Here is a 12508-nt window from a genome sequence, read left to right as displayed (position 1 = left end):
CAAGAATCAGTGAACCAAAGAACAATAAGTACTTTGCTTAAATATTGTAGAAAATTTGTGATCAAAATTGTACCTGTGGATAGAATCCTAATTGGTTTCTGGACATTGATATTAACGAACCTACTCGAGTTATCCAGAGGCAAGATATTATAAAAGCCCAAAATAAGCCTTTCAGGTTATACAGAGCAAATCTGGGGAGACAGGTTTACATGTCTGAATGTAAGTCTATCAATCCCATCAAGCGGATCCTAATGAAAAATGGGCGACGTAAAGGAAACGCACGCACTTCCTCAGGCGGACCTGCTTGGGGCCCACAGTCCTTCCCGCTCCAGTGCTGTCCTCTAACTGCCATAGCCACAGGCAGCTTTCCCAGGGCCGGTCCAGCCAGTGCACCAGCTCCTGATGGGGAGGGGGCTGGCAGCAGGTATGGAAGAGGAGTGGAGAACTTGTGCCTGTCCTAATTTCTTGGTTTTTGTTTTTGTTTTTGTTTTTGTTTTCCGATCAGTTGCTGAGTCACTCTGTTGGTGAGTAGAAAACTGATATATAAGGTCCAGCGAACGATTCTAGTCCCCAACGTCTCCTTCCTTGTGTCATCCTCCCTGACCTACGCTGGCCACGTGACAGGCCCTGGGCCTTAGTCACAGCGTCCGTGGCAGGGCCGGTGGCTTTGAGTCCCATCTGCCTACAGGACTTCCCTTTGGTCTCTACTTGAAGAAATCCAGGGTGTCTGCTTTGACAGGAAGCTCGCATTAAGCCTCTTCCTTTCCGTGTGTCCAGCACTCAGTCTCACTTGGCTGGCCCAGCTCCCCATGGGACACCTTTGTGGGTTGCAGACTGAGTGCTCGGCCCCCTGGGACGTCTTTGCTGGGATCTGCCCTGCCCCCACCTTCATATTTTCCCATGGGTTCCTTCCGTGTTCTATCCCCCATCTCCTCTCTCTGCCTCTGTCCCTCTCCTCCCTTCTCCCAAGTTGAGAGGCGAGCACCAGTCAGCCTCGGGGGCTGCACTCAGTCACTCTTCTCTTCTCAGACACTTGGGTCATTTTCTTTCCAGGTCTCTGAACCGCCCCCTGGAGGATGATTTTAAGGAGACAGCTGGGGGACAGTGTTTTCCCCAGGGTGGCACCAGGACCAGCAGCCTCTGGGAACTTCTTAGAAATGCAAATTCTCTTTAGGCCTTCTGAGTCAGAAACTTCAAGGGCAGGGCCCAGTTCGGGTGGATCTGATTCCTGCCTGATTTCGAGAACCACAGCATCAGGAGGTGGTTTTTGGCTGGGAGCTCAGAACTCCCACGATCCTGCCCTTCTAGTGTCAGAGGAAAACGTGAGCTGGAGCCTGGAGCTTCAATGTCCAACTCTAGGGCTGGGGGAGGACCCCAGGGAGGGCTACTGAGTCCACCATATCCGCCTAAAGAACCTGCATGTAACACACACCTCCTCCTCCCTGGCTCCAAGGCTAAACTCCAAGTTTTCTCTTCCCAGTCAAATAAAAGAAAGGCGGGCTCCAAAATACGCCAGGAATTAGCACTGAAGGGGAGAAGCACAATGAGCTTCCACACATTCCCAGCTTTCAGAGTTCCAGATGCCTAGGCCAGCAGGGAGAAAAGTACTGGATAAAATTCAACATCCATCTCCGTAAGACTTAGCAAGCTGGGCGTAAAAGGGAGCCTCATTAATGCATGAAGGGTGACTATGAAACAAATCTACACCAGACACCACAGTTAATGATCAAACGCTGAAAGCTTTCCCTTTAAGATCAGGAGTAAGACAAGGATGCCACATGGTCACTTCTCTCACATTTTCCCAGAGGTTTTGACCAGTTTACTGACATAGCAAAGATATGAAACATGATCTCAGGATCTGTACACAATTAGGATTAATAAGAGAATTTAGAAAAGTTGCCAGATGTATGTATATAAAAGTCATTTGCAATTCTGTAAATCATCAATAAGAAATAGATGCTTTGTAAATAGATGCTGCTTATAATAGCAACCAAAAGTTTCTCAGGAATAAAAGGAACTAAAAATGTTATGGAGAAATTTCAAATGTTGAAAAACATCTAAGAACATCTAGAGGCCAGCGCTGTGGTGTAGTGGGTAAAGCCACTGCCTGCAGTGCTGGCATCCCATATGGGTGCCGGCTTGAGACCCAGCTACTCCATTTCCAATCCAGCTCTCTACTATGGCCTGGGAAAGCAGTAGAAGATGGCCCAAGTCCTTGGGCCCCTGCACCCGTGTGGGGAGACCTGGAAGAAGCTCCTGGCTCCTGGCTTTGGATTGGCACAGCTCCAGCCATTGCGGCCATTTGGGGAGTGAACCAGCAGATGGAAGACCCCTCTCTCTCTCTCTCTCTCTGCCTCTCCTTCTCTCTCTGTGTAACTCTGACTTTCAAATAAATAAATTTTTTTTAAAAAGAACATCTAAATATCTGTAAATGGAAAGCTTTCCTATGCTCATGGATGGAAAGACTCAATATTGCTAGGATATCAGTTCCAAAATTCACTGTAAATCTAATAAAAAATATCAACAGGGGTGTGGGCACATGTACGCCTAAGTATGTGTGCATGTTGCATGTGCACAACTTGACTAATTGATTCTTAAAAGTTGAATAAACAAGTAAAGTGTTGAGAATACTCTATATTCTAAAGAGAAAACACAGAAGGCAGGCTCACTGTACCTGGCACTAAAACTCACTATGAGGCTGGAATAATGGAGGCAGTTGATAATGGCAGAGAGGATAAACAGTGTTACAGAGCCCCAAGACAGGCTCACGCATCCACGGAGTGTTGGTATCACCAGATGGTACTGTGTGTTGGCAGGAGAAAGGGAAAACTATTCAATACTAGTATTGGGACAACTGCCTGCCCATGCATAAGAAATGAATTTAGACTTGTACTCAGATCAGGCACAAAAATCAGTTGGAACTAGCTTAAAGATTTAAACATGGTAGGCAAAATCTTTTTAAAAAAAATAGAAGAAAATATGAGAGAATGTCTCTTATATTCTCAGATATGGAAAGATTTCAAAAACAAACCAATAAATAAAAAGCCACAAATGACAAAAGAAAATGTGATCAATTCAATTACACTAGACTATGAACTACTCTTCACAGAAAAATTCTATGAAGTGCACAGACCAGCCACAGCCCGAGGGGACAGCTGCAGCAATGTAGCTGCAAAAGACAAGTCTTGAGGACACCCAGCATCCTGGCTGGAAGACAGCTAGAAACCTCCCCCTGGAAAACCAGTGGGCAACAGACATCAATAGGCGTCTACAGAGAACAAAATATAAATCAACAAAGCAGCAGCACATACTTATTAGCAATCAAAGGAAAACCAAAACAACTGGGCAGCGATTCAGCAGTAGGCAAGGAGCGCTTAAAGGAACATTTTCTTTTTATATGTCAAGTTCTTTACATTGTTATTTTTAAAAGATTCATTTATTTATTTGAAAGTCAGATTATGGAGAGAGGAAGGAGAGACAGAGATCTTCCATCCGCTGGTTCACTTCTGAAGTGGCCACAACAGCCAGGACAGGGCCAGGTTGAAGCCAGGAGCCAGGAGCAGCATCAGGGTCTCCCACGTGGGTAGCAGGAGCCCAAGCACTTGGGTCATTTTTCACTGCTTTCCCAGGCCATTAGCAGAAAGCAGGATTGGAAGTGGAGCAGCCAGGACAGGAACCAGTGCCCATATGGGATGCCAGTGCTGCAGGTGGCAGCTTTACTTACTACACCACAACACCTGCTCCAAACATTTTCTTTTACTAGTAGAGAAAGTTTAAACTGGTAAAATAATTTTGGAAATCCATTTTGTATTGTCTAAGCCCCCAACTTTATCCCAAGAATAATTTCTAGATATTCTTACACATGTGCCAAGCAGTCAAGTGTAAACATGTTCACAGCATTGTTTATCACAACAGGAAGCTGCAAATGCCAACTAATCCATTGGCAGAATATATATTTTGATGCACTTATATGATTAAATTAATTATAGCAGAGAAAATGAATGACCAATAACTAGAGCCATTAACATGTATTATTGTGATATATAAGTGTATGTACACATATACATATATTCCCATATATATGTAAATACATAAATTTTATTTCCATTTCCTTAAAAGGCAGAGAAACATAATGAGAGAGATCTTAAATCTGCTAGTTCATTCCCCAAATGCCCACAACAGCCACGGCTGGGCCAGGCTAAAGTCAGGAGCCTGGAACTCCATTTGGGGTCTCCCATGTGGGTGGCAGGGGCGTAGGCACTTGAACCATCATCTGTTGCCTCCCAGGATACATTAGCAGGAAGCAGGATATGAAGTGGAGCAGCCAGGACTTAATCAGCACTCCAGTATGGGATGCAGGTGTCCCAAGCCTGCCCCTGATACATGTGTTTCAATAGAACATTGAGAAAAACACTTAATTCCATTTGCACAAAATTCAAAAACACTGTAACATTAGGCATATTGTCTAGGGATTCAGGTAAGATGTAAAGATGTAATACATGGGGGGCTGGTGCTGTGGCTAGCAGGTTAAGCCACTGCCTGCAGTGCCGGCATCCTATATGGGCGCCAGTTCAAGACCTGGCTGCTCCACTTCCGATCCAGCTCTCTGCTATGGCCTGAGAAAGCAGTAGTAGATGGCCCAAGTCCTTGGACCCCTGCACCTGTGTGGGAGACCCAGAGGAAGCTCCTGGCTCCCAGCTTCAGATCGGCCCACCACCAGCTGTTGCGGCCAATTGTGGAGTGAACCAGCAGATGGAAGACCTCTCTCTCTCTCTCTCTCTGCCTCTCCTCTCTGTGTGTAACTCTGACTTTCAAGTAAATAAATAAATAAATAAATCTTTAAAAAAAGATGTAATACATGTATTTTAAGAAAAGGGGCAGGTATTTGGCACAGTGGTTAAAATGGTTAAAATGCCTCTTGGGACATCTGCATCCCATATCAGAGTACCTGGGTTCAAGTCCCGGCTCTGCTTCCAATTTCAGTTCCCTACTCACGTGCACTCTGGGGAGCAGCAGGTGACAGCTGATACCCCTGTAAGAGCCCATGACTGAGTTCTGGGCTCCTGGCTCCAGCATGGCCCAGCCCTAGATGTTGTGGGCATTTGGAAAGTGAACTAGTGGATGAAGGTCTTTATCTGTTTTTGTCTTTCAGTCTCTCTGCCTTCCAAATAAAAATAAATAAATAAATAAATAAATAAAAATTTAAAAAGCACTTCACTGGCAAAAATTAAATGAATTAAAAGTAATAGAGATAATGGATTAATCTCTGTAGAAAAAAGGAAAAATTCTATGTAACTTTGTAACAGGAGTATTAATAAAACCAATAAAAATTCTAGGTGTTAGGTAGGCCTAGAGATTAAGACACTGGTTGGGATGCCTGTGTCCCACGTCTAAGTGCCTGAGTTCCATTTCTGGCTCCTGATCTTGAGACCAGCTTCATGCTAATGTGGACCCTGGGAGGCAGTGGGGATGGCTCAAGTCACTGGGTTCCTGTCACCTGAGTGGGGACCAGAACTGAGTTCTCACCTGCAGCCCAGCCCGGTACCAGCTGCTGTGGGCATCTGGGAACTGCAACAGCAAATGAAAGCTTATTCTCTTTCTCTTCCTCGCTCCGTAATAAAAACATTGGGATAACTGTAAGGCACATTACATTCCTCACAAGTAAATACTGCTGCAAATGTATGAATTTGTCATCTAGAGAAGAGAAAGGCAACTGTTCAGGAGCAGGATTGAGGCAGCCGCCTGGGGACAGAACACTGTAGCAAGTGCCAGTGAGCAAAGAGGAAGAATTGCAGTCGATGAACTTCGTGTGCAGAAATCCACAGCCTACTGCAGCCGGCTGCCGCACTTCCTTGGTGGCACACAACCCTCATGTGAATTGACCTATCTTCAGGTAGCTGCTTCATATTTGTCCAGTTGTCTCCTTAGGAGCCATTGCAAGAGGTGAAAATACTGTGTCACAATTTTTTTGGGGGGGGCGGTAGGCTTGGGGGGCTGGAGTTTGTCAGGGCTGATTTGCACCTTATAAAGACCACTTGTTTTTCTCTACCCAATATTTTGTGTTTTTGTAGAAGGAATGCTAATGGATGTTTTGTGTCTCTCCTGAGGTTAAACTGTTCCTTCTTATCATCGATTTCATCCTAAAGCAAAAGGCATGACTCAGAAAAGCTTTGCCGGGCTGGCAGGAGCCAGAGTGAGAATTGTTTTGAAAAGATCTGAAAACACACGTCAAGGAAGGCCCGGATCAAAGGCATGAATGATTAGACTAAGGCACCAGTTGACGCAGCTGATGAAGAATATAAATAGATGAGAGGAGGAGAACTGGACTGTCCAGAAACAAAATGAAAGGGGTCCACAGGGGAAGGCGGCAGAGGCACGATGAAAGCCACGCGAGCAGAACAGCGGGCTGAAGACAGGCTGAAGGTGTTTTTCAAAGGCACCGTGAAGCCTGGGAGGGTGGGGGGTGACACGAAGAGCAGAGACGAAGATGAGGTCACAGCATAAGGCACTTGGCAGGTGACCTGGTCCGGCAAATCAGAGCACCCTGGAGCAAAGAGAGCAGACGAGCAAACAGAAACACGAATGCTCACCTGCACTAAGGAAAGAAGCTACGAAAAAAACTGAGGAGCTAGAGCTGTGTCTCTGAAGATGTGACTTTGGTTATGGGGGAAACTACTTATTTTTTTTTTTTTTTTAAGATTTATTTACTTATTTGAAAGCCAGAGTTACACAGAGAGAAAGAGAGGCAGAGAGAGAGAGAGACAGAGAGAGAGGTCTTCTATCCGCTGGTTCACTGCCCAATTGGCCTCAATGGCCAGAACTGCATCCATCTGAAGCCAGGAGCCAGGAGCTTCCTCCAGGTCTCCCATGTGGGTGCAGCGGCCCAAGGACTTGGGCCATCTTCTACTGCTTTCCCAGGCCATAGCAGAGAGCTGGATTGGAAGTGGAGCAGCTGGGACTCCAACCGGCGCCCATATGGGAGGCTGGCACTGCAGGCAGTGGCTTTACCCGCTACACCACAGCGCCAGCCCCAATGGGGGAAATTATAAAATAAAATGGAAGTACTGATAACTGTGAACAACAGTCAGTGATCTGCTAATTAAAAACCAAGTGTGGAATTTCCAGCACACTGAGTGAGGGTAAAGCAGGTAGAGGAGGAAAAATAAAACAAGGGCTGCTGGGCCTCACAAAGCTAGGTTGGGAGGGAGGTAGAGGGCATCGAGTTTAGATCAGGGAAAGGATTTTCATCCAACAGGCTACAGCTTTCCCACCTGAGCCACACAGGATGCACACTGCCAGACAGCAGCCCAGCATGGATGATGAGCTCCTCGGCTCAGCCCAGCAGCAGGGAGACAGAAAGAACAGCTGGAGGAGCTGTCAGCATCAAAACAGCAGCCTAAGGAAAATCCCAGATGCAGCTCCAAAAACCGCATCTAAGCGGGGAGATGCTGGTGGGGCGGGGCAAGCTTTCTGTTCCCAGACGAGTGAGTACCTTCGGCCAGACGAGTACCTTCGGAGGATCTACCGTACGCACGGGGACCGGTTCACAAGGCTGTGTTGTGCACTCCAAGTCAGCTACCAGAGCAGATTTTGAATGTTCTCACCACACCAAAAATCCTAAGTTAGGTGACAGCCATATTAACTAACTTGGTTGTGCAATCACTTCACAATGTAGATGTATATATAACTCGTCATGTTGCATATCTTCAACTTACACAACTTTTGTCAATTACATCTTAATAAACTGGGGAGAGGGGACAACATGCAGACTTTCTTCTGACTTGAAAAAAATAACTAAAAAGTGTTTAAAAAAACTAAATGTCAGTTAAAAAGTCACTATGTTAGAGTACAAAGATAAAAGAAAAAAAGTCTTCGTTCTAACAAGTTAATCATACGACTCCTTTCTTTTTCTCTTTTAAAGATTTATTCATTTATTTGAAAGGCAGAGACAGAGAGAGAGACAGAGACAGAGAGAGGGAGACCTTCCATTCACTGGTTCACTCATGCCCATTCACTTCCATTTACTTCCCAGATGGCCTCAATAGCCAGAGCTGGGAGGAGCTGAATCCAGAAGTCCAGAGTTACACTCTGGTCTCCACTTGGGTGACAGGGACGAAAACATTTAGGCCATCTTCCTCAGCTTTTCTAGGCACATTAGCAGGGGCTGGATTGGAAACAGAGCAGCTAGGACCCAAATGTGGGATGCCGGTGTCATAAGCAGTGGCTTAACCCCACTGTGCCAGAACACCAGCCCCACATCCTTCAATATTATAGATAGATAGATCATAGATATATTATAATATATCATGGATATACTTTGAATTTTTCTTGGTGTCTGTTTTTGCAAAAATGAGTTAGTCTAAAATCCTATGATATTTTACTTGCTGTATCACAAACACCTTTCTATGTCACTGCATATTCTGTTTCTGCACGATTTATAGTAAGTGCTTGGTATTTCACTGAGCCTGTGCATCATACTTTAGCAGATCCTTTCTGTTGGTCATGGGACTTGTTTAAAACTTTTCATATTATGAATATTGCTGCCTTGAACTTCCTTAGGGGAAAATAGTTGCATATATAATACTAATTTTCATAGCATAAACTCAGGTGTGGGAATTGTTAGACTAAAGGATAAGAACATTTCAAAAGCTCTGCACATGTATTGTTGAATCACCCTCCAAAACAACTACATCCTTTTATACTGTATTCTCACAGCAGTGTATGAGAGAGCTGTTGCAAAACTCATCACATCTTTTGAAGGAGAGAAAGAAAATTCTAGACACTAAATTTGACTGTGGACTTTAGAATTATATGAATTGAATTCGAAATGAGGGTTACTCTTATGACACGTTTGACAAGTCACATAACCTCACAAAACCTCAATTTCCACGTGTGTGTCAGGAAAATATTTGCCTAAAGTACCTAAACGGTGCACAAAAATGCTTACCAGAATGCTTGCACATTGACAACACTGAACAAACAGTAAGTGGTATTCCTTAGGATATTTTTTCCCCTAAGATTCTGTTATAAAAGCTACCAGTAGCATGGAGATCATGGGACACGTAGAAGGAAAGCCTTCAGACCAACACAGGCTGGTTCCTGAATAAAAATGCCCTCTGAGTTGGAAAACCAGCGGGATGTGGAAGTGTGCACTAGTGCGGAGTCCACGGAGCAGTGTAGACACCAGGGCTGTACCAAAGACAGGGCCAGAGGAGATGAAGGCACGAGAGGAAATCCCACCTTTTTGCACAGAGGTCCAGCTGCTCCGTAGACCTGTTACAAGGAAATATGACATGATTTGGGACCCTGACAAAAGGAAGATTACAAACCTTTGGCCATGTCAGCTGACTGCTGCCATGGTGGGTTGAGACCATCACTAATAGCAACAACAGGGCTAAGGACCTCAAGAAGAGGGGGCAAGGGAGAGATGAAGGAAGGGAGAGGGGGAGAGAAAAGGGCAGAAGAGGAAAGGAGGAGAAGGTGGGAGGGAAGGGAAGAGAATAACTGAAATGTACAGCGCAGATAAACGTGTCCACCGTGCTGCACCGAGAGCCCTCGGGAGGAGGGAAGTGGCTCCACAGGCAGGAGCTCCAACCAGCAGATGTGAGCTCTTGGCATGGCCTTGGATGATGCCAAGGATGTCAGTGAAACTGGGCAACGTAAAAACGGAAATGGAAGGTGGGTACATAGGGAAGGGAGAACGGGGCTCTGGGAAGCCTCAAGAGGAACGGAGGGCTACACCACATGGTTGGACCCCTCTGCCAGGTGCAAGGCCGGCTGCAGAACAGTGAGGCAGATGCTAATGAACCACGCGCAGCTGGGGCGCAGGCACAGACGCTCAGGGTGCTCACCCTGACCGCAGTTTACTTTCCTATTGGTGTGGCTTGATTCCGCCTACGCAGGAAGGACCTAGTGGTGGGGTTCAGGAGAAAGGAAGGGAGAAGAGCAGCAGAGAGAGCTGCAGGAGGCTGGCAGCGCCCACCGTGGCTATTGCAAGGGAGGACCCAGAGCTGCGTGAGATGGGCCCTGCCTTCAAGCAGCTCCAAATAAAGTTAGGAAGACAAAGTATCTTGGTCTGAAAAAGCATATGTGGCCAATGTTGTGGTGCAGTGGGTTAAGTTGCCCGTCATGCCAACATTTCATATTGCAGTGCTGGTTCAAATCCTGCCACTCTGCTTCCCATCCAGCTTCCTGCCAATGTGCCTGGGAAAGCACTGGAAGATGGCCATGCACATTGGACCCCTGCCACCCATATGGGAGATCAGAATGGAATTCCTGGCTCCTGGCTTCAGCTTAGCTCAGACCTGGCTGTTGGGGTCATTTGGGGAGTGAACCAACAGGTGGAAGATTCTCTTATTCTTTCTCTCTCTCCCCACCCCTGTCACTCTGCCTTTCAAATACGTAAACAAAATAAATCTTTATTTAAAAAAAAAAAAAAACAAAGCAAACATATACAATAAATGGCCAGGGAGGAAAAATAGGAAAATAGGAAAAACAGGCACAACTGCTCTCCAGTTAGCTTTGACCTCAAAATTAACATTATCACACATGCAAGAGAGTTATTAGTGCATAAAGAGAGCGTTGGAGAGTCTGCAGGGAACGTAGAGCTATGGAAAAGCATTAAGCTTGATTATAGCTGTTGCCTCTAGTCACATAAATGAAACAAGCAAATCTGTGTCAGTTCAATTATTTATTTATTTATTTATTTATTTATTTATTTTGGTGCCAATTAAGTCATACAGAAAAAGCCTTTAGCTTTCTAGAGCTTTGGGGATTTTGGAATTGTAGGCCTATATTGATTGAATCCGTATAACAATCCTGTCCTAATATTCTCATCATTCCCATTGCATAGTTGAGGCAAAACTAGGGCCTGAAGAGGTTTCCAAGGTTACAGGGCTGATGTCTATGTTGCTTCACACTCACCATAAGCTATTTAATTGCTCCCTTATTGTTGGATACCTAGGTTATTTCTGGTGTTTCTGTTTCAAATAGCTTCAAGCATAAATCTTTTTTTTATATTTCCTTTTATTATTATTATTATTATTATTATTTGACAGGCAGAGTGGACAGTGAGAGAGAGAGACAGAGAGAAAGGTCTTCCTTTGCCATTGGTTCACCCTCCAATGGCCGCTGCGGCCAGCACGCTGCGGCCCGCGCACCGCACTGATCCGATGGCAGGAGCCAGGTAGTTATCCTGGTCTCCCATGGGGTGCAGGGCCCAAGAACTTGGGCCATCCTCCACTGCACTCCCTGGCCACAGCAGAGAGCTGGCCTGGAAGAGGGGCAAACAGGACAGAATCTGGCGCCCTGACCGGGACTAGAACCCGGTGTGCCGGCGCCGCAAGTTGGAGGATTAGCCTAGTGAGCCGTGGCGCCGGCCTACCAGCATTATCTTTAACGTCTCAATATTTTTGATGAGAAAACTCGTATACCATTTTTTTTTTTTTTTTGACAGGCAGAGTGGACAGTGAGAGAGAGACAGAGAGAAAGGTCTTCCTTTGCCATTGGTTCACCCTCCAATGGCTGCTGCGGCCGGCGCACCGCACTCATCTGAAAGCAGGAGCCAGGTGCTTCTCCTGGTCTCCCATGGGGTGCAGGGCCCAAGCACTTGGGCCATCCTCCACTGCACTCCCTGGCCATAGCAGAGAGCTGGCCTGGAAGAAGGGCAACCGGGACAGAATCCGGTGTCCCGACCGGGACTAGTACCCGGTGTGCTGGCGCCGCAAGGCGGAGGATTAGCCTATTGAGCTACAGCGCAGGCCGTATACCATTTTTAAAATATTTATTTGAAAGGCAGAGTTACATAGAGAGAGAGAGAGGTCTTCCATTCGCTGGTTCACTCCCCAATTGGCTACAACATCCAGAGCTATGCTGGTCAGAAGTCAGGAGCCAGGAGCTTCTTCCTGTTTCCCCTGGCATTGCAGGGGCGCAAGACTTGGGCCATCTGCTACTGCTCTATTGCTTTCCCAGGCCATAGCAGAGAGCTGGACTAGAAGTGGAGCAGCTGGGACTTGAACCAGAGCCCCTATTAGATGCCAGCACGGCAGGCTGTGGCTTTACCCTCCTGGCCACAGTGCCAGCCCCACTAGTATACCATTTTAAAAATGCTTACTGGGGCTGGAGCTGTGGCGCAGAGAGTTAACGCCCTAGCCTGCAGCACCAGCATCCCATATGGGTGCCAGTTCGGGGCCCGGTAGCTCCTCTTCCAATCCAGCTCTCTGCTGTGGCCTGGGAAAGCAGTAGAAGATGGCCCAAGTCCTTGGGCCCCTGCACCCACATGGGAGACAGAAGGAGGCTCCTGGCTCCTGGCTTCAGATTGGCATAGCTCCGGCCATTGCGACCAATTGGGGAATGAACCAGCGAATGGAAGACCTCTCTCTCTCTCTCGCTCTCTCTCTCTCTCTCTCTGCCTCTCCTTTCTGTGTAACTCTGAATTTCATATAAATAAATAAGTCTTTAAAAAAAAAAATAAAAATGCTGGGGCCAGCGCTGTGGCTCACTTGGTTAC

The 12508-nt window shown here is 46.3% G+C and overlaps 1 protein-coding gene across 1 annotated transcript in view; it reads right to left on the bottom strand.

Moving 5' to 3' along the window:
- CASR (calcium sensing receptor) overlaps positions 1-12508 on the bottom strand; it is an 88671-nt gene that overhangs the window by 67273 nt on the left and 8890 nt on the right. The gene's annotated exons all lie outside the window — the stretch shown is intronic.

The sequence above is a fragment of the Oryctolagus cuniculus genome, chromosome 4, assembly GCF_051225735.1.
Source record: "Oryctolagus cuniculus isolate XC-2025 breed Fujian yellow rabbit chromosome 4, ASM5122573v1, whole genome shotgun sequence".
Classification (NCBI taxonomy): Eukaryota; Metazoa; Chordata; class Mammalia; order Lagomorpha; family Leporidae; genus Oryctolagus; species Oryctolagus cuniculus.
This window is presented reverse-complemented; position numbering and strand designations above follow the sequence as displayed.